The 23,233-nt window shown below is 47.6% G+C and overlaps 1 long non-coding RNA gene across 1 annotated transcript; it reads right to left on the reverse strand.

The window, feature by feature from the left end:
* Positions 1–9,894: 9,894 nt before the first annotated feature.
* On the reverse strand, positions 9,895–20,806 carry LOC103876730. The gene is made up of 3 exons (XR_004178183.1): positions 18,678–20,806; positions 18,404–18,557; positions 9,895–10,086 (listed from the first exon to the last, which is right to left on the reverse strand). It is a non-coding gene; the product is annotated as an uncharacterized LOC103876730 (long non-coding RNA).
* Positions 20,807–23,233: the final 2,427 nt, after the last annotated feature.

Here is a 23,233-nt window from a genome sequence, read left to right on the forward strand (position 1 = left end):
ACATTTTGATATACCATTTGAACATTTCAGTATCCTATCCCCTCCTATGTTATAAATGGTCATGTTCTCTACCTCTCCTCTCCCATCTTGGACAGGTGGCCCGCCCCCTGGAGGATGCATGGTCTAGCAGCTCCAGTCCCTGCCAGCCATGCGGGGCACAGGGGGTGGGTGTCCACCTGCCAGCGCAGCGCTCTCCTTCCAGGCAGTGGCACGGACAGGAAGAACCAGCAGGACATCAACATATACCTAGTGACCCATCCAAAAGGTCTTCAGGGTGCCACAGACCTGCAGGACCTGAATCTCACTCCAGCAGGTGCCTAAGTCCTCCAATTATTCCTGACAACCTCCCTCCTTTGGGCCACAAATCTGTCCTCTGTTAGTTCCAGAGCTTCCTGCCAGGTGCAGCTAACGAGCCCAGAAGTGGCCCTGCTCCTCATGGCTGCCTGGTGACTTGCACATTTCATGCTTTGTTTTGTTTCTTGCAGTCAAGTCATGAGTGAAGGGAGGAGCCTCAGGAACCCCACTGCCAGGGAGCAGGGCGGGAGGTTGGCCTCAGTCCTTCTCCCTGCTTCGTCGGTCTCCAACTTTGCTCTTGGCCCATCTTGCATTGGGGGTCACAAGAGTGTAAACACTGCAATTTTCCTCTCTTCATTTTATTGAAATTCCTGAAGTCACAGACTTCACACATTCTCCTTGTATTTATAGCCCTGGAACATTCACGACCTCCAGTACAAGAGATTTCCTCTCTGAACAATCCTGCCTGCTCAGCCATTCATATAAACAGAGAAAGACAAAAGCATCTTCATTTAAAACCAAAATAAAATACCAACAAAACAAATCACCTCTGAAAATAGCTGAGGCAGTGCCATGGTGGAGAGAAACCCACGTGCTTTTCCTCAATAAATGCAATATGGTCAGCTGATTCTTCAGGTGCGCACGGGTGTGTCCCCTGGAAAATGCACACTTTTGGGGACAGGAAGCTGGCTCGATGTGGCAAGAGGCTCGGGCTCAGACAGGAGCGGAGACACAGAGTCTCATGCATGCTCCAGGGCTGCAATCAGTGAGTGCCGAGTGGCAGAGGGCGCTGCTTGGTTGGGGCCCTCTGTGTACAGTTGGATTCTTGGAATTCCCTGTGTTTCTGCTAAACTCCTTTCTTTGTGGTGAGAGTCCCAAGCTTAGCCTGTCTCAGAGCCCACAGAGGAGAGAAGTCTTATGAAGGGGGTGCATGGGGTGCAGGATTTCATGTCCTCCTGTCTCTCTTGTTTCTCGGGGTGTGGACAGCCCCAGGAGGCGTGCTCAGTCCCTGCCCTGCACCAGTGCTGTGACTACATCTGTTGGGTTCACAAAATGGGTTTTTTTCGGCATCACCTGAACTCGCCTGGGTGAGAGGAAATTTTTTTTTTTTTTTTTTTTTTGAGACGGAGTCTCGCTCTGTCGCTCTGTCGCTCTGTCGCCCAGGCTGGAGTGCAGTGGCCGGATCTCAGCTCACCACAAGCTCCGCCTCCTGGGTTCACGCCATTCTCCTGCCTCAGCCTCCCGAGTAGCTGGGACTACAGGTGCCCGCCACCGCGCCTGGCTGATTTTTTTGTATTTTTAGTAGAGACGGGGTTTCACCGTGTTAGCCAGGATGGTCTCGATCTCCTGACCTCGTGATCTGCCCGCTTCCGCCTCCCAAAGTGCTGGGATTACAGGCGTGAGCCCGCACCGGGCTCAGGTGAGATTAATTTTTAAAGGGCTTTAAATTCGCAATCTGCTTACTAAACCCAGTGTGATTAGGATTCTAACCCGGTTCTCTCTTCAAGTATCTGCTCGGCGGGCTCCCTTGCTTCCTGAAGATCTTTGTTTAAACATCATCATCACTATAGCACCACGACCTTCCTGACTTTTCTGTTCAGATTTCAGTCACCGTCCCCCATATCCTCTGCTTTCCCAACTCCCTCCCCAGCTTCATATTTCTCCATAGAGTGTGTCACCATATGGGGAAGAAAAAAAAAAAAAAACTCTGTTTTTTACTTACTTATGTGTCTACTGTCTGTCTCTCCCCTCTAGAGAGAAAGCTCAATGAGAACAGAGATTTTGTCTGTTTTGTTCACTCTTTTGATCGGGTCTGTCCCTAGAGTTTCCAGTAAACCACAATCTCCCCTTAACAAGGGTCTAGCCTGTTCAGCTAGGGGTGGTTAGCTCATCAGCCTTGATCCTGGCTAAACCTCAAACTTCCTCTTCTACAAAAGCCCTGGGAAAATTTTCACTAGTCTCTAAATCACTTGGAGTCAAACTTTCCCTTGGCAATGAGTTTACTTTTACCTTACAGATACTGAGTCCAGGGACTGATCATGTTATCCTGTTTCTCCACTCCCACTGGCTGCTAGGAAGCTCAGAGCCGGGATGTTGCTGATCTCTAGCAGGGGCTTAGCATTTAGAGGCATGTATTTTGTATGATAATATAACTTCTGGCTTCAGCTCAACTTCCTATACTCATTTTACCTTTTGTGCATTGTTCTTATAACAACTTTATATCTTAAGATACTACCTCCCTCTTTGTAAATGTTCTCCTTTTCTGGAAGGAGGTAGATGATGAATGGATGGATAAAAGGAAAAATGGATAGTTGAAGGGAAGCATGGAGGGAAGGAAGGAAGGAAGGAAGGAAAGTAAGGAGAAAGGGAAGGAAGGAAGGAAGGAAGGATGGAAGGTAAGGAGAAAAGGAAGGAGGGAAGGAGGGAAGGAAGGAAGGAAGGAAAGTAAGGAGAAAGGGAAGGAGAGAAGGAAGGAAGGGAGGGAGGGAAGGAAGGAGGAAGGGAAGGAGGGAAGGAAGGAAGGAAGGGAGAGAGGGAGGGAGATTGGTGAGAGCGTGAGGGAGAGGAGAGTCCTCCTATGCTAGGGTCTTGATCTGCCATTACCTCTGGCGATGTGCTACAGGACCTGACATGCTCCCCCAGAAGGTGGGGATACACTGTCCTCCTGAAAGGCCGCTGCCATGAGGCTGTGCATGTGGCATGGAACTCAGAGACTACCTCCAGAGACCTCTCATAGGACAGCTGGTCCTATATCTACAGGATCTCTCTTCTCTTGAGTCCCTGCTGAGTCTCTGGGTGCCTCGGCATGCTGCACTGTGTTTGTCTTTCTCTTCATCTTCATCTACTCTGTTTCACTTATAGAGAGGGGGACATTCTTTTCCTATGCAGAGAGGAAGAAGAAAAGGAGGTCCAACATGAGCTGCCATATAGGAGAGATGAAATAGAAAGCCAAAGCAAACATCTGTGATTCTAGGCATCTTCATGGGATGGCAGCAATCTCAGCCCTTTGGAATTCCATCAAGAAACCAAAATCAAGCAAAGAGGACTTGGGGGGACTGGAATGAAGCCGATGACTTTACCACAGAGACAAGACACTCCGAATTAGCTCTTACTTCAGCACAGTTCGGACAAGCATGGACTCAGGGCTTTCAAGTTCACATTCACAGCTCCCTGACCTTTCTTCTTTGCACTGGTGAGGCCCATTTTCTCTGGACCCCATCCCACTAACATCCTGCATCTCACAATCATTCAGTACCAACACCCTGCTTTTCTGAACTAGTCAGTATGGTTTCTTAGTGTTATTTGTGTCCTCCCACCGATCTGTAAACCAAATGCAAAATAACATCCTCTTCCTCCTGTTTGTAAGTTTCCTATTTCTTTTAATCTTGTTGATAGTTCTTGTTCTTTCTTTTGTAGTTTTATATAAAAGTTAAAAATGCAAATATCTCTTTCATGCCATTATTATCAAGAAAAGTTGTGAGACTTCAAAGGCTTTAGGCCAAAAGAAAGAAAAGAAGCTGAATCCATCCTTAACTTTTGGAATAGTCAGTTCCCAGTTAATGTGCTCATGCATTTCCTGATTAAATGTGAACAGAGAGCACGAGCACCCACCCAGAGGACTCCTCACATCAGACCCGCCCCGTCCCCAGCATCGTCCCACCCCCACGGAGCTCGTCTCAGAGACCGGGGGCAGCGGCAAGATCCCAGGCTTGGCACGTTCCGGCACAGAGGGAAGACTCACGTGCGGAAGGGGAGTGAGAGAGGGGAGAGTGGGAAGAGGTGAGGAGGAGAGGAGGGAAGGGGCTGGTCTCACAGGGACATGAGAGCCCAGTTTGGGGTTCAGCAAAGCAGACGCATAGTTTGCAGCGCAGGATAATAACAACCGTGGCCGCTGTGTGGAGACTGGTTCAGGGAGAGGGTGATGAGGCTCTTGCAGTGACCCGGGGAGAGATCAAGGTGGTCTTTAGCTGGTTATTTGGTTACTTAAGGTGGGCTCATGGCAGTAGATGTGGGAAATGTCATCTTCCCAAGGAGGAACTGACGGGATACTGATGGGCTGGGCAGATGAGGAGAGGGAAAGCTAAATGGAGGGCACTGCCGAGGTCTCTGCCCGGCACTCTGCGTGGACATCGATGCCATCTGCAAAGGCAGAGGAGACTGGGAGAGAGACGGTGTAGGAGCTGCCAGGCAGGCTGCAGGGCACATGACATCTGAACCTCAGGAGAGAGAGACGATCACCCCCATTGCATCAGACCACTGTGGCAGGCACCACTAGAGCCAGCTAAATACCTAGTCTCATCATTTCACTTACTAAAAGAGCCTCGAGGAGGGGCATCCAGGTGACATGGTATTCACTGTGGGTTGAATTGTGTTCTCCAAGAATGCAGGTTATATAGGTACCTGTGACTCTGACCTCCTTTGGAAATAAGGTCGCTACAGGTGTGATCGGGTAAGATGAGGTCCTCCTGGAATAGAGTGGGCCCTGATCCAATATGACTTGTGTCTTTCCAAAAAGATAAGAGACACAGAAACTGAAATAGGCTGAAGGACATGTGAAGACAAAGGCAGAGATTGGAGTGATGGGTCCACAAGTCAAGGAACCCCAAGGACAGCCTCCCACCACCAGAAGCTGGCGAGGCAGGAAGGATCCTCCCCAGAGCTTCAGAGGGACCAGGGCACTGCTGACCTCTTGACTTTAGACTTCGGGCTTCCAGAACTGTGAGAGAATCCATTTCTGAAAGCTACCCAGTTTGTGGTGCTTTGGTTTTGGAAACCAATACAGTGTCAAACAATGAAATATAAGCTCAGATCCCTGCAGGCATCCCTTCCCTTGTAGAAAGAGCGGCTTTCAGACCCCTGTGCTTCCCCTTCTACCTGTCTGGGACATATACAAACAGCAGCAAGTGTGGGGGCCGCCAAAGCCAACAGCCCAAACACAGCAGGGCAGAAACACAGCATGCAGCCTCCAAAATGTTTATCCTGCATTAGAGCCAAACAGTAAGATCTCCAAATTTACACAGCCTGACATTTCTGTCAGACATGATGGTAACAAGTTAGAGTTGGCATCTCTTCCCAAAGAAATGAAAGAGGACATCACTTGAAATCAATAAGAATAAACCAGGATACTGGTTATTATTTTAAAGAAAGCCTTGCCATAAAATCATAATAGGCCAATTAAAGTCACTATCAGGAAACACAAAAATAATCAGCATAGAGAAAATAAATCCAGATTCTAGTGAAGGGGATGATTCTCGGGGAAGAAAAGAACCAAGCCTGGGCACAGAGAAGGTTCAGAGAGTCTGTGATAAAATTTGCAATCAGAGTCTGCACCAAGACAGTGTCTCATAAAACTTTTAAACCAGGGAAAAAGACGGAATATTCAGCAATCACCAAGCAGGAAAGACAGGCTACAATGAAAGGTATGACTCATGGCTGCCTTTGATTTCTCCAGTCCTCTCACTTCCCAAAGACAAAAGAAACACATCTATAGGCCTCAGCTCTGCAGAAAAGGATGTGCTCTGAGAATTAGTTACTCAACAAGTTGTCATCCCTATCTGAGGCTACAGAATGGCGCTTTCAGACCCACAGAATGTCCTTGTATGGCTTGTGAATCCATACCTCAGAGCCCGTAATAGACTCTGTTGCGTACAAGAACCTAATACACACTAAAATAAGCAACACCAAACACTAGGGGATAAAAAGTTATTCATTAAATTAAGTTAGGTTAATTTCATAGGGATTTGGAAATTCATTTAACATTATGCCCCAGAATAGACTCCAGATGCTTGAGGGAGTTAAATCGTTTTAAATATGTGAAATTAGAGAGGAACTGGCTAAAAATAAATTTTTGTATTTACCTCAACTTCTAAGAGAGGCGAGCTTCTTCAAAATGGAATCAATAGAAGAAATTTCAGTGAAAAAGAGCATTTGGCTATTTCACTGAAAATTAAAATCAGCAAAACCCAACAAACCTAAAATTTAAAATCATAAAAAACTATAATGTGTTAGGTACATATCAAGTGTCAGGTGTGGTACTAGGCACTTCCATGCCCTCCCATTTCATCTTTGAGGCAGCCCCAGGAGGAGGTACGGTGACCCTATTGCACTGGTGAGGGAGAGGGGGGCGTGTGCCTCCCAGAGCCAGGGTTCCCCTGGGTCAGTCGGACCCCGAACCCTAGTCCATCCCGTGTGAACAGAACAGACAGGAACTAGGGGGAGACACATTTAACATTTGTGAAAGCTTATTCCACTAAATTAGAGAATCACCAAGATATTCTAATCATAAAGGGTCCACACATGACAGTTCCTGTAGCACAGGTGCCATAAGCAGCTGGACACAGGGGCCTTCCTGAGAGCCCCTAACCCAACATGCCTGGAGAGGGGTCTCTGGGAGATCTGACCACTCTCAGGGCCACAGAACTCAAAAGGGAGCTGAGAGAGGCTCAGGAGACACCCCAAAAGGCCACAGTGCCCCCTGAGATGAGGCCTGGCCCCTGGGAAGGCAAGACAGTGTCTGGCAGACACCACCTGGGTGACCTAAGTGAAGCATGTGGGTCCATCTTCGAAATAAGAGCTGTTGGGAGGGTTAAAGGAGGCCACGGATGACAAGTGCCCAGCACCTGGTAGGTGTTCCAGGGCTCTGTCCTGGTTCCCAACCCTCCTGGCACCTCCTTTGTGTGGGGCTGGAGGAAACCAAGGCGTGCATGCAAGGAGCTTGTGACAAAGTTGTTGAAGCAGTGATGGAGGAAATGGGACAGGGGTGTGACCTAGTGATCAGGAAGCTGCGTCTATTTCTAGGCTGCAGGTGCGAAGAGGGTGGTGGGGTGGGGGTGCTGTGTAGCAATGAGAAGGCCATCAGCACCCTGGCTGGAGGCAACAGCCCATGCACGCACACCTGCACCCACCTTCTAGTCTGATGCAGGGGTCTCCCTTGGCTACTCTAGCTGGAACCTGGCCAGCAAGGGAGCAGGGGTATATATGGCTTCCAGGCTACTAGCCCCAGCAGTGTGTGGTAGGCAAATAACGACTCCTCTAAAGATATCTACATCCTAATCCCAGAACCTGTGGATAGGCTGAGTCACACTGCAAGAGGGAATGAAGGCTGCAGATAGAATGAAGGTTTCTAACCACCTGACTTTAAAGTAGGGAGATTATGCTGGATTATCTGCATGAATCCAATATCCGTGACAGTGGACGAGGAAATCAGAAGAGAACCATCAGAGAGCAACACGAGGACTCATCCAACACTATCAGCCTTGAGGATGGAGGAAGGGGGATGAGCAAGTGCCTCCAGAAGCTGCAAACAGTGAGGCTCCCATTCTCCCCTGCATCCAGGGAGGGACGCAGGTTGATTTGAGCCCAGTGAGAAGCGTGCTGGATTTCTACTCTACAGAACTGTAAGCTAGTCACTTTGTGTTGTTCCCAGCCACTACCTCTGTGGTAGGGTTAGGGTTAGGGTTAGGGTTTGGGTTATCACAGCAGCCACAGAAAAGAGGGGTCACCAAAAGAGAGGCTGCCTGCGATGGGAAAGCCATGGACCCAGGACCCTGCATTACTGGAGCCAGGTCTCTCTGTTCTAGGGGCCTGGAGACACAGAGAGGTGGTAGTATTATCTCTGCTTTATAAATTAAGAAACCAAAGGACAGAGAGGTCAAAACACCTGCCTCAAGCTACACGGCACTCTGCGGCGGTTCTGGGATTCGAGCCCAGGCAGCCTGACTGTGGGAGTGTATTCTCATCCACTCCCTGTCACTGCCTACTGCACGATAATTTGGGTGCTGTGTAACTTTTATAGCAAAATACTAGAAACAATCTCATTGTCTAGCACTAGGATTAAGTGTTAATAAATCATCTTAAGGCATCAACTCATTGGGTTTTATGAAGGCTTTCAAAATAAATATGAGCACCATGGGAAAGTATTGACAAACAACGTGAAATGAAAACAGCAGGATGCAGAATCATGCTTACCTTACGCTTACATGATGACAATATGCCAAGGCCTGAAGCAGGATCATGAAGAAACAAAGACATCTATGAGGGCAGTAGGAGCAAGCGGCCCGCGCGTCCTTTGATCCCCTGCAAATGAAGGTGGCACCGTAGTTAGCAGCATGGGATGCTCAGAGAACAGAGGGAATTTGTTGCCGGACAGATGGACCGGCTCCGCCAGACACCACCTACATTCTGTAAGTTATCAGAGCCGCTGGGTGTCATGTACAATGGGAGCCATAACACCTCCAGGCTCACAGAGTTGCGGTAAGCGTCAAATGACACCATGTTTGCAAAGATGTGATGGTTCTATAAACCTTAGCTCCCCCTGTGTCTCCCTGGCTTTTAAGATTTCATTGTTGTTGTTGTTAACATTGTTACATTTTTAAAAACTAGTCCTCCAAGGTTTATTTTGGAGGATTTCTGAGGCTAACTCAGGGAAGAGTGATGAAGGGGTCTCAACGGTCATGATGCCCATGGACCTGTCTTCAGTTCTATTGAGGAGAAGAGGCTGCAGGTGTTTAAAACATACAACGCTGATGCATTTGACACAGTGCGCTCCTGAGGCCATTGCCATGGTCTCAATAACAAATGCCCATCATCCTGATAGTGTCCTGGGCCCTTGTCACCCCCTTTTTCGCCCCCTGCCTGATTCCCAGGCAACCCTCATCTGCTTTCAGCCAAACCGGTGGCTTCTAATCAGCAGTGTTCATTTGTCGTCAGGGATGGTCACTGTCAGAGTTTCTATCTTTTTTTTGTAATGAAATAGGAATGAAATCATGTCATTAAGCACTGATGAGACAAGGCAATTTAGCTACCAGTGGGTTGCATATTCATAGCTGAGCCCTAATTAAATAACTGTCAGAACAACTCCTTTTCACTATCTCCTCGGGTGTGATGTGTATGCAGATAACCAGCAGATGGGTGAGCAGCTCACAACTCTCCCAGCTGTCCCTTGACAGGTATTCGACATCCAGGTGGAGCCTGTCTGTGTTTATTCATGACCCCAACACTGGGTAGTGCCATCCCTGCTGGCGGGCGCAGGAACTCTGATTTCCACCTCTCTCCTTCTTCTTCCCTGGCCTTTCCTTCCTCCTTCTGCTGCAACTCCCCCGCCGTGGAACATTGGAGAGCCCTCATGCATTCAGCATCTCTCGCTCTATTTAAATGCGGATGGGAAAGAGCAGCTCTCTTTTTGGCCTGTTCTGTGCTAGTCTGACCCTTCTAAGATCAGAGACGGTCCAACTCCAGGGGGCTTGAGGCCATGTCTCTGGGTATTGTTGCTGTGGCTGGAGCAATGTGCAGAGAGTCCTTTCTAGGACATTTCTCCCACCATCCCACAGTTTATCTGCAGCCGGGTGGGGTGAGAGGTGGGGGTGCATGCGGACTCTGACCCTGGTTTTGAGCCTCACATTAATCCTAACTACGCCTCTTTCTTCCTTCTTCCTCAGAAACCCACGTGGTCTCTAAAACAGGTCTTACTCCATTTTTTAAACCAACAACTATGAAGTCCCAGAAAGGTTATGCACATGGCCAATGACACAGCTATTAAGATCCGACATCGGCTGACTCTCATTCCCAGGTTTTCCAAAAGCCAAAATGCCCCAGTAACAGCTGACACTTACATGCCATTTATTTTGTGGGCCCCTCTTGAGTTTCATGAAACCCAAGGAGCAACTAGACGATCCCAGGGGGGCTACTGGATTCTTGTCTCTTGTAGAAGCACAGAAGAAGGTTACCTCTTCTGTCCCTCTGACATGGATGTTCTTGAACTGGGCCTGGATCCAGGTAACTGGAGATGTTGCTCTGTGTTGAGAACACATTACTTTCAATGGCAAAAACCACAATTACTTTTGCATCAACCTAATAAATGTTACACACTCTAAACCTTATTGTATACATTATTGTAATAAATAATTGAATTAACTTTTATAAATAATATTTAAATATATTAACAATATTAATATCTACTGTTGATATCTGATACAATCGATGTTTTAAATTAATCATTAAATCTCTAATGAATAGATATTTATATTTGCTGAGCAATAACTTGATCATTGGTGAAGCTGGTGGTGGATACATGATAGCCTATTTTACTATTCTCCCAATGTTTAAATGTATTTGAAATTTTCCGGAGTAGGGGGTTGAAAAAAAACTAATATGACAAGCCTTTCTTCCTTCCCCAAGGATACATAAAAGTCTTAGAGCTTATGGCTGCACCATCTTTTCTCCCTGGTGTGTTGTAGAGGGACTTGGAGGCCCCGGACAGATGTCCAGATGGTGGGTTCAAGTTCTGCTTAGTTTTCACACCCACACACATATTCACTCACTCCACTTCTATGGTGAAGTTCGACTTGTTGGTTTCCGTTTTTAGGCCCTACATTTTTCTTATTTGGTCGGCTTAGAGGGACAGAGAAGGAAAGAGCATTTCTCATCCCGGAAGTTTGAGGGAGGTGAGGAGCCTTATTCAGCCCACCTCGTCTGGGAAGCCTTCTGGGAGGACATGAAATCTGAGGAGGGCTCTGAGCCGTTTTCTGCGAAGACAGGAGGCTGCTCCCAGAATCCGTAGGCAGAGTCTGTGCAGGCACAGATGCTGCGGCAGAAGGAGGAGGCCAAGGGGACACAGGCCTGAGCCCCACTCTTTGCTGCGTGAGACTATGGCAGATGCATCCATTCACATACCATCCACCCAAGCCAATGCCAGATGCTGGGACACAGGGAAAACCAAAGGCTTGATCCTGTGCTCACAGACTCCAGAGCTCTGGGGCAGGCAGCATCATAAACAGCTAGACTAGTGTGATGGCGTTAGGAGAGCAGGAAGCTGGGCGAGGTGTGTGAGGACTGCAGGAGGCAGGCCACGCTCCGGAGGGGCAGGCATCCTGAGAGACCAGAGAGGGTGAGACCAAGGGTCAGGGGTGGTGGGAGGGTGGATTCCAGGAAGAGGGTGAAGAAGAAATGAAAGATTGGAGGTGAGACAGCTCAATGTGTTTCGGCTTCAGTTCGACTGCAGTCTGGAGTAGCGGTGGGCGGGGTGGGTAAAAGAATCAAGAGATGAGGCTGGACAGTTACAGGGGCTCATCGTAGTATAGCCCATTTGAGAACACAAGCATACACTCTGTTTTTATCCCAGCAGCATAGAGGAAAAATAATGGAAGGGGCTAGATTGGAGGCCAGTTGGGCAACTGTTGTAGAATGAAGAAGGAGAAGAGGCCATGGCCCCAGAAAGCATGGGCAGTCACAGTGTGCACAGGCATTGTGGAAGCCCTGGAGGTGGCTGACAGCTCCCACTCTGGGACAACTCTGACGGCATCAGCTGGGTACTGAGAGGAATCATGCTGAATCCTGCTCTCAAGAAAGTCACAATAGCAAAGACAGGGAATCAACAACCCAAATGGCTGTCAAGAGTAGACTGGATAAGGAGAACGTGGTACATATACACGATAGAATACTACGCAGCCATCAAAGAATAAGATCTTGTCCTTTGCAGGAACATGGATGGAGCTGGAGGCCATTATCCTTAGCAAACTAACACAGGAACAGAAAACCAAACACTGCATGTTCTCGCTTATAAATGGGAGCTAAATGGTGAGAACACACGGACACATAGTGTGGAACGACACACACCGGAGGGCGGAGGGTGGGGAGGGAGAGGATCAGGAAAAATAACGAATGGGTACCAGCCTTAGTACCTAGGTGATGAAATCAGCTGTACAACAAACCCCCATAACCCGAGTTTACCTATGTAACAAACCTGCACATGTACCCCTGAACTTAAAAGTTTAAAAAGTGAGAAAGTCACAGCTGGGTGATAAAGCTTCACTGGCATTGCAGGACAGTTCTCCTGGGCCTTGGACTAACCCAGTTCTCCCCCTCTCTCACTTGCAGTGCCGGAGAATAACTAGAACGTCCTGGAGCGCAACATGTTCTGGTTAGATAACGGGGGACTAACCAGAACAGTCTGGCTCTGTCCCAGTTGCCCCTAGAGACAGGAAATTCTTCAACACTTTAGCCCGGCAAGTCATGTTCCCCAGGGTATAAAACCCAGGGCCAGCTTCGACCACTTGAAGACACAACTCTATCCACTCAGGCAGCTTTCCCGAGCCTCAGGGGAGCAGCTCCTCATGAATCCCAGGCTTCTGTTGTCTTTTGCTGCCTATCTATAACAAAAAAATCCACTTCGTGTAACTTGCTGTGTGTGTGTGAGTTTCTGTCTCACAAAACTCAGACAAGTTGGTAACCAGTGCACAGTGACCCTCCTTCACAGAGGTTAAAGGGAGAAGGTTCATCAGTGATGATTCTGAAAACTAATGGTTCCGAGAGAAGTTAGAGGCTAGGACCACCAAGAACTTACGGCAGGCCAGACATGGTGGGTGGCTCATGCCTGTAATCCCAGCACTTTGGGAGGCCGAGGCAGGCAGATCATCTGAGGTTAGGAGTTCAAGACGAGCCTGGCCAACATGGTGAAACCCCGTCTCTACTAAAAATACAAAAATTAGCCGGGCATGGCGATGCGAGCCTGTAATACCAGCCACTTGGCAGGCTGAGGTGGAAGAATTACTTGAACCCGAGAGGCAGAGGTTGCAGTGAGCCAAGATTGCACCACTACTCTCCAGCCTGGGCAACAGAGCGGGACTCCATCTCAAACAAAACAAAACAAAAAGAGAGAGAAAGAGAAACCTTCCACATGCTGCTAGGGGGTTAGGGGGTGTTAGAGGCTCCCCAGCTGTGCTCCCTGCAAAACCCCACCTTGCCCACTTTTCACACTGTGTTACCATCTTGTATTCGCTGATCTGTCTGTGCCCTCTGCTAGCTGGGCTCGCCGGAGGGCAGGGAGAGTGCCTGAATCTCCGTCATCCAGCATAGCCCTGGGCATAGCGCATGTTTGTTTAGCCTAACTCTCTTCTGGCTGCTCACCCCAAAGAGCTCACGTGGGTCATTCTACCCATGCTGAGACTGGGAGAGACGACTGTAGGCGCAGGTCATATTTCAAGTATGAATAAATGTTTCTTCATTGGCTACCTCGAGTCTAGTCCTGCACTCAAACCTTGAGTGCTTCATTGTTTCAAATTTCTTCTAAGATTAAGCTGGTTCATTAAATATGGTATTATGATCCCAGGACACAGCAAACCATGAACATGAAATGACCATTGAGAAGCTCATGACTTCATCAATCTATCAGACACCCTCCCACCTCCGGGCCTTTGCCTGTGCAGTCCCTTCTGCCAGAATAGCCTTCCGCCCCCAGCCCCTGTGGGTGGCTGGAACACTCTTCCTCATTGATATAGTTTGGTTTGTTTGTTTGTTTGCTTGTTTATTTTTGGTTTTGGTTTTGGTTTTTGAGACAGAGTCTTGCTCTGTTGCCCAGGCTGGAGTGCAATGACAGGATCTTGGCTCACTGCAACCTCCGCCTCCTAGGTTCAAGTGATCCTCCTATCTCAGCCTCCCAAGTAGCTGGGATTACAGGTGCATGCCACCACGCCGGGTTAATTTTGTATTTTTAGTAGAGACAGGGTTTCACCTTGTTGGCCAGGATGAACTCAAACTCCAGATCTCAGGTGATCCGCCTGTCTCGGCCTCCCAAAGTGCTGGGATTACAGTCGTGAGCCACCGCGCCCGGCCACTAATTAATAGAGTTTGGATGTACATCCTTGTTTGAATCTCATGTTGAAATGTCATCTCCAGTGTTGGAGGTGGGGCCTAGTGGGAGGTGACTGGATCATGGAGACAGATTTCTCACAGATGGTTTAGGACCATCCCCCTTGGTACTGTCCTTGTGGTAGAGAGTGAGTTCTTGGGAGCTCTGGTCGTTTAAAAGTGTGTGGCTCCTCCCCGCCTCATTCTCTCCCTCCTGCCATCCTGTGAACTGCCTGCTCCTGCTTCACTTTCCACCATGAGTAAAAGCTCCCTGAGGCCTCCCCAGAAGCAAATGCCACCACGCTTCCTGCACAGCCTGCAGAACCAGGAGCCAATTAAACCTTTCTTATGAATTACCCTGTCTCAGGTATTTCTTTATAGCAATGTGAACGAGAATGGCCTCACAGACTCATCTTCCAGATGAAACATCTCTGACCCCAAGGCAGCCTCAGATGCTCCTCCACCTTTGCTCCCTACTGTGGGTCATGGGCCACCGGGCTTGAGAATGTGGTCTTCCTATCAGACCACCTGGATTCAAAGCATGGCTCTGCTACTTCCTACCTGTGTGACCTTGGGCAGGCTACACAACCTCTCTGTGCCTTCATTTTCTTCTATACCAAATGGGCATAATACTAAAACTGATTTCATAGGGTTCTTGAGAGGAGTTCACGATAGGACACATGTAAAGCACCTGGAATGATGCCTAGGAAACATAGTGTTCAGTGAACGTCAACTGTGATCACTTATACACACCACTGCACTGTAGGCTCCTAGAGGGCAGAAATTCCATATTATCACTGAATACTTTCCAAGGAGAGTGCTGAATGATTGCATAAGAGAAAGAGAAGGAAGGGAACAGACAGGAATTATCAAATTATGCATCTGGCATCTCAGATACATAATTGTGCCTAAATCAATAAGGCAATTTCACTACCTTAAATGTAGAATAAATGTCAGAAACAATAACAGGCATTGGCCTTGACCTTGATTGAGCCTACTGAGGAGTCACGGTCACGGTCACGGTCTGTTGTGGGACACTTGGGACTGGAACCAAACAGAGTGTGAATCCGTCACTGGTGAGCAGAAAAAGCCTGGTGGGTGGAAAGCAGGTGGGTCTCATAGATGGTGCTTTGGGTTCCTGCTCCATTACTTATGAATTAAGTCGACTGGGGCAAGTTCCAGAAACTCTCTCAGTCTCGGTTTCCTCCCAGGGTTGATCCACTTACTCCTGTGGATCAAAAGAACTATACTGATTCCCATAAGTAAAGTGTCTAGGTATTCAGGAAGAAATGAGGTGCTCAATAAATGCTCCCCCTCCAAACAGCTCCAAAATCTCTATTTACTCTTCAAAATTGGAAAATTTCTAAAAATTCGTGAAACCTAACAGGTGTGCTCTGAAACAATCCTCAGTTCCCAGACATCAGTGCAAGTTGCAACTGCTCAGGTGACAGCTGATGACCTGTGGCCAACCCCACTCCAAACCCCAAGAACCTGTGACAAATGGCACTTGGAAGGTGACTGTGAGGTGCTCATTGCACATCCAAAAGGAGGCTTCAGGAACAGGAATGGAAGATCGCTGTACCCCACCTCAAATGCAGAGCAGGGTGCATGGCTGTGGTAAACTGATTATCAGTGCCGGAACTGAAAAATAAGAGAATTTACCCAAGTTCGGTTTGTTTTCCCCTACCTGAAAATAAACTAGTCTCCATGGAGCAAACATCTCATAAATTAAACATGTGGAATTTTCCTTCTCTTCAGTTCAAAGATTTAGCGACTGTCTTATTAACAAAGGAGCTCAAAATGATTTTTAAAATAATCAAATAGAAGTCTAAATTATTGCTTTACATTATTTTTTCCAAGTGTTGGAGGATACCAGATGGCTTGTAGGAATAAGGGATTCTGCAACCACCCTTTTATTCTTGTAAAAAAAAAAAAAAAAAAAAACGTGAATTATGAGTGTCCATGAATATTCTGGCTCAGGAACTCAAGCCTTCTAACAGTAATTACTGGCAAAGGGATAGAAAAATCAATGGAACAGAACAGAGAACCCAGAAGCAGATCTATAGATTACAAACTTAGCATATGACAAAGATAATATTCCAAATCAGTAGGAAAAAGACAGACTAATCAACAAATGGTATTGTTACAATGGGCAATCCATTTAGAAAAAAAATGAAGATGGCTCCCTACCTCCCAGGTAAATTCTGGGTGCTTTAAATATCTAAACATATGTCTTTAAACATGGTGAAAAAGACTGTGGTCTTTAAAAGTAAAGGAAGCCAAAGTAGCCATTCGGGGTTCAAAATGAGGCCTCTCCGATGTCCAAGCCTCTGTCTCCCTAATGTTCTGAAGGGGATTTTTTTCCACGGGCTTTCATATATTTTGATGACAAAGTACAACACTTCGGTTCTTACACCAATGCCCCTTCTCACCACCGCCCCCCACTCTAAGCCAAATAGCAAGATGGAAGAGCGAAAATAGAAATTACTAAGACCTTTGGTGAGAAACCAAGCTCCAGCCACCACTTTGCTATATAGTCAATTTCAGTGCTTCTTAGGAACTTTTCAAATCCTTTTGGATGAGAGGAAGTAGGAGGAAGAAAAACAAGGTTGTACCAAAATGAGAAAACATCTAAGATGTGCCTGCTAGATTGAGGCTTATGCTAAATGCTACTTAAAGAGAAATAATGGAAACCAGGTAAATGACAAAGGCTTCTAGGAGGGACGATGGCGGTTCAGGAAGATGAGGGGGAAACGAAGCAAGCACAGATGAAAGGAAGCTTTGCAGAGAGACAGAAGGTGGAGAGGGAAGGAAGGAAGCCGTGTGTGTTTTTTTCATCTCAGAGAGAGAAAAAAAATAATCAACACCTAAAAACATACCCAACAGATAAAGACTCAGAATAGAACATGAAAGATGAGCTTCAAAAGGAAATTTGTTTGTATGAATGAACAAGCGTTTAATGGGCTTCAGTGCTTCAGATTTGCCCATTGAGCCTTTATGCCTCTCCATAGCTCTGCAATGCTGCCCTCATTCTTATTCTTATTTATTTATTTATTTATTTTTATTTTTTTGACACAAGGTCTCACCCTGTTGCCCAGGCTGGAATGCAGTGATGCAATCTTGGCTCACTGCAGCCTCAACCTCCCAGGCTCGAGCGATTCTCCCACTTCAGCCTCCTGAGTGGCTGGAACTACAGGTGCACACTACTGAGCCTGGCTAAGTTTTGCATTTGTTGTAGAGAAATCGTCTTACTATATTGTTCAGGCTGGTCTCGAACTCCTGAGCTCAAGCATTCTCCCACCTCAGACTCCCCAAGTGCTGGGATTGCAGGTGTGAGCCACCGCACCCTTATTCTTTACAGAAGGAGAGAAAAAGCCTCTGAAAGGTTAGGAGAGCCGCTCAAGGTCACACATTTACTAACCAAAGTTGCTGGGACATGGACCCGAGCTTCTGACTTCATAGATGGGACCATTGCTATCACTTTACAGCTGCAGCGTTTAAAAATTAAAAGTAAGGAAAAAGGTGAAGTCAGGAATTGGAGAGTAGAACTAAATAATGTGGTTCCCTCGGAAGAGCAAGAGGGACTCCAGGGATCTGTAGCCCTCCATGAAGGAAAAGCCGAAACCTAATTCTGGGAATTCAGTACTTCAAAGCAAATATTACGTATTTGCTGGCATGGTTTCTATTTTTAAAGGCAAACTTTTATGCCAGAAAACTTGTAATTAAAGCCCTTACAAGCAGTATCCATGACTGTATTCCAGTTGCCCAGGGAAATGCCCACTTCCCAGCTCAGCCCAGGCAGCAGGCTCTGAGGGGCTCTCCCACCCAGAGCCATGGAGACAAGATTTCAACGAAGATATTTTTAAGGGATTTCAAAGTGGCATCCCCAAGACCAAATGCTGCTGCTTTTTAACCGTGCTGTCCCAAATCCATCTTCAGAAGGCAAGGAGACCCTGCAGAAACAGCTCACTCATGAGCACTGGAGGGCCAGGGGTTTGTCTGATTCAGCCCAGTTCTCTGTCTACACTGCAGGCACCCTGTGGTTTCAGACCAAACAGCAAGGGCTTGAGTGGAGAGCAGTTTTCAAAATCAGAGAAAAGTTCAGATGACTGAATTTTAAGCTGAGCCCAAAGATCAACACAATTCTTTTCTGTCGGGATCAGACCCCACCTTCTAAGCAAGGTTCTGCTCAAGGAATCCTGCAGGTCTCTGGATGGAGCAGCTGGGAATACTGGGAAGAACACTGGATTTGGAGTCAGACTAACTGGCTCAGCCAATCCAACCTCCGATTGGCTAGCACCATGCTCACATACGTGAATATCTTCCTGTCTGAGACTCAGTGTCTTTCCTGGTAAAATAATGCAATTTATAAATTACCCTGAAACTGCATAATTTATAAAGAAAATGAATTTATTTCTCCCAGCTGGGATAGAGAGAGATATGAAAAGCAAAAGTTACATAATAGGTGCTCAATAAGCATTAATACCTGTGGGGTAGGTGATAGAGTCTGAAGTTCTGCATTTGAATTCTCTGTTTTGCTCCTTGCCCACTGTGTGGCCCTGGCCAAGGTTCTGACCTCTCTGGACCTTAGTGCTCATCCGTGTAAGAATGGGGCCAATAGTCTCCAGCTCACACGGCTCCTGGGGAGGTGAGAGGAGAGCATGAACAAGACCTGCATGCTGGGGTTTCCACGTCTCTGCTTTCCAGTGTGCAACATCCAACCCACCTATTGAGAAAGGAATTGACCTGGAATGGCTTACTTTTGTATTCATCTGTTCTCGCACTGCTAGTTGGCTCACAATTCCACAGGCTGCACAGGAAGCATGCTGCAGAGGCCTCAGGAAACTTACAATTATGGTGGAAGATGAAGAGGAAGCAAGCACATCTTACCATAGCAGAGCAGGGGAGACAGTGCGAAGGAGGAAGCGCTACCCTCTTTGAAACAACCAGATCTCATAAGAACTCACTCCCTGTCATGAGAATAGCAAGAGGGAAGTCCACCTCCATGATCCAGTCACCTCCCACCAGGTCCCTCCAACACTGAGGATTACAATTCAACATGAGATTTGGATGGGGACACAGAGCCTGCTTTCCATGGCTCGCCTCTCTGGGGTAGACGAGGGAGGACCAGAGAGGTTTCCTTATGTGAGGGCCTGTGGCTTCTCTGGCCCAACCTGAATGCCTAGAAGTGCTCTCTGTGTTGCTATTGCTCTTGCTAGTGCTTGCCTGGGTTCCCATAAAGATCTTAAGGGGCTCTCTCCCCGCTCCTCCCAAAATAGTTCATATGGCTCCAGCTCAGTCTCTTTAACCCCAGGGATGGTCCTGCAAGCAGTCAGGCACCAGCCATACAGCTCAGGCCTAGACACCTTCCTCCAAGTCTGCTGAATGCACATTGGTTCAAGTAGCCTTTCCCAGTGGTGGAGATCCAGGCCACGCCACCGTCTCCCCGTCATACCCTGCCATCTCTGCTTCTCTTTTCTCCTGCTCACAGCGTCAGATCAGACCAGCCAGCCAGCAACTGAACAGATGCCCCCAGAAGGCAGAATGCAGTCTCCCCTGCCTGCAGGCATCCCTGGAATTTACAAACGATTCTTGTAGAGACCCCTTCCCTTGGTTTTGGGGAGGAAAACCTGTCAGTTCTCAGAAACAGCAGGTGACTTCTTGCTGTGTGGAAAATCTCAGGGAGCATACAGTCGAGGCTTCAGGTCTGCCCAGAGCAATCCTGCTCACAGCTGTCAGCTCCTCTACCACCTGGCTCGGGAAAAGATGGAGAGGGTTGGCCAGGAAAGGCCGCAGCATGCATCTGGAGGCTACGGAGCACCGTCACATGGTGGAACCCAGTTCCCTCTCCAGCCACACAGTCTCCCTGTCTCCTTCATCCCCCAGGCTGGCTGGGCTGGGCAAGGAACCCCATCTTCACAGGCATACCTCCTTTTTCTTCTTCCTCATGGATTTTTAACCTCTGTTCCCCAGCATTCATTTTTTCCTTCATTCATTCCACAGACATCAAGGGCGTACTTACACTGGATCAAGTCTTCTGTTGGGCCTTGGGAATATGGTGAGCAATAAATGATGCATCTGCCTTCAAGCCCAGTGGAGGAAACAGATAGATGGTAGAACAAACCAGCAAATGGCAGGCCATCGCCCTCATTAGAGAGAGAAAAGGAAGATAGTAGAATTTAATCAGAATAAGCACATCAGAAATGGGACCCATTTCACCAGGTATCAAAGAGACAAGTCATCAACAACTATGCTGTTCCTCTGGGATGGCAGCCAGGCCAGTCAGGCAGGAAAGAGCCTAAAACTCTATCATTGGGGTCTGTCATTCCAAAAAGGGGCAAACCCAGAGCCAAAGGGAGACACAGCCCTTCCTCTCTCTGAGGTTAGACCATGGTGCCTCTAAGAAATACGAATGCGTGCCCTTGGTAAGGTGTGCTCACTTCTAGTTGACTTTATTAAGCAAGTCAGTTACCACTTTCTCTAAGCAGGAAATGGAACCAGAACTGGAACACTCACATTTCCTTCTGCCCATGGACCTAGAGCCAACCACCCCAGCCTGCTATGCCTGAGCATCTAGGCAGAGAAGAGCTGGAGGTGAAAGAGATAGGTCAGGCGTCAGGGGTGCATCTACTGGTGAAGTGTTGTCTCAAGGCAGCACAGGGTACAGTCAGGTAACCAGCACAGCAGTGGTCCTGCTTCAGCCTTGCCATGCCCTCTAGGCTTTGCCTCCTCTCCTTTGGAAAGAAGAGTGTACCTCATCTTGTAATCCAGTGGTACTGACCTGGTACAAGCTGATGGGGCAGGGGCCAGGGTGCACTTGGGATGGGGCTATCATCCTTGCAAACCTCAGCAGAGGACAGACTGATTGATGGAGCATGTTTCCACTGTCTTAGCCATTTTCTCTTGCTTATAACAGAATGCCTGAAATTGGGTAACTTATAAAGAAAAGTAATTTATTTCTTACAGTTCTAGAGGCTGCAATGTCCAAGGTCAAGGGGCTGTATCTGTCAAAAGCCTTGCTGGTGGGGATTCTGCAGAGTCCTGAGGCAATGCAGGGCATCACATGGTGAAGAGGATGAGTGTCCCAACTCAGGTCTCTCTCCTCTTCTTGTAAAGCCACCAGTTCCCCTCTCATGATAACCTATTGCAAAAGAAAATAAAATCCTAAGTCCCTCAACTGATGGAAGAAACCCCCTCTCAGCCAAGGGGACTGAAGAAAAACCTTAGAAAGACCTGAGCTCCCAGCCATGACAGGACAGGCGGTTAGGCCCACCTCTTTCTCCCCGCTCCTTCACTAACCACTTTTCTTTCCTTAGGGATAAACAGAAACCAACCCTTTTGAAAGACGTGCTCTGCTGCTGATGTCAACCAACCTCCTGATACCCATCCTCCATTCTGCAGTTTTAACACAGCACCCGACCAGCATTCCTTTTTGATAAGAGCCCACTGGCCATGGAATGGTTCCGTCCAGTCTGCAGAGCTGCACACAGAGGGTCTTCGTGTCTCCGCTTCACCTTTTGGTGTATAGGGCCTAATTATAACACATTTAAAAGTTTCTCCCTCTCCATCGCAAAGAGAACATGGGATGTGTGTAACATACATTTTGACTTACTATGCATGTACCCACTTCCCCCTTGTGAATATTCATAGCTCCTCCTATAGCCTGCTGAATAGGTACACTTAGCCCACACGTTCAGCACAAATTCCTGTCTCATAACTTCTTCCCTAAAGGGATTGCTTTTCCGTTCAGCTGTAGGCTCCACTTTCTGCCTGCAGGTCGTGGTACCCTTCTTTAGAAATAAAACCCTCCTTTCTAAGTTTATAGATTTTGTGACCTTTTTAGTTCACACCATAATTCCATCATTCTATGAATGAGTTAATCCATTTATGAGGGCAGAGCCTCATGATCCAAGCACCTCTCAAAGGTTCCACCTCTCAACACTGAGGATCAGGTTTCAACACAAGTTTTAGCAGGGACAAATATTCAAACCACAGCATCCACAATCCCCAGCCCTCTGTGTATAGTGGTGTGGGGTTATCTTTATTAGAGAAAGCCATGAGGGACTCTTCCCCTAGGACCCTGATTAGACCTCAGGTTCTTGGGACAAAAAGACTCTACATCAAAATTGTCCCCCACCAAGTTATAGGGTCTCATCCTATGGAATGGAAACTGGAATTGGCCGGGGAAACACCAAGGTCATATAAGCAACTCAGTGAAATAAACCTTTGTGTGTGCTCAGACAGAAGTCTACCCAGGGACCTACAGGAAGTCACATTTCCCTGAAGGAATTCCTAAGAATTCTTCCTCAGAGGACATGGCCTACAGCTAGCTGAATCTAGAAAGCTCAGCAGAAAGAGAAGAACATTCCCAACAAAAAGGATACCTTAAATCACCCATTTATTCATTCTCTCAACAAACACCCCTGAGTGCCTACAAGGGACACCATGATGGGTCGGTGTTGGCTTCTATTCTCCAGAAACTCACAGCCTAGTGCGGAGGGATGGGTAATCAGAGTTATCTGGGATGATAGCGTGTTCGTCTGTTTTGCATTGCTATGAAGGAATAATTGAGGCTGGGTAATTTATAAAGCAAAGAGATTTATTTGGCTCATGGTTCTGCAGGCTGTATAAGAAGAATGGCAACAGGATCTACTTCTGGGGAAGCCCTCAGGAAGCTTTTACTCATGGGGGAAGGCAAAGGGGGAGCAGAGGTGGGAAAGGGAGACAAAGAGAGAGGGGAGGGGTGACACACTCTTTTAAACAGTCAGCTCTCGTGTGAACTAACAGAGTGACAACTCATTCATCACCAAGAGGATGGCACCAAGCCATTCTTGAGGGGTCCGCCCTCATGATCCAAATACCTCCCACCAGGCCTCACCTCCAATGCTAGGGATCACATTTCAACATGAGGTTTGGAGGGGACAAATATCCAAACCATATCACATAGGAAGCAGTTTACAATGGAGGCTGTCCATGGTGCCACAGGGAAGTCAAGGGATCAAGCCCCTCCCCCTGCCTGCTCAAGGAATTCAGTACCTTCACCTGCCAGCAGGGGGCTGCAAAGGCTTCACATAGAAGGGTGAAAAGAACCGCTGCAGACAGGGATGAAGAGCAAAAAGAGTCTCGAATGCCAGACTGAAGATTCCGAAGTTGGGAGCCACATGCTCAGCCCTGCATGCTAGAGAGCTCTCAGGCAACTACCTGGAAGGTGAAATGAGGAGAAACAAGATTAGTTAGGAGGCTGTTGTAACAGCTTCCAAAGGAGCTCAGAGAAAATTCAGGATGGGGGCAAATGCAAGAGCAGTGGTGTCACCAA

Source organism: Papio anubis, chromosome 14 (assembly GCF_008728515.1).
Source record: "Papio anubis isolate 15944 chromosome 14, Panubis1.0, whole genome shotgun sequence".
NCBI lineage: Eukaryota > Metazoa > Chordata > Mammalia > Primates > Cercopithecidae > Papio > Papio anubis.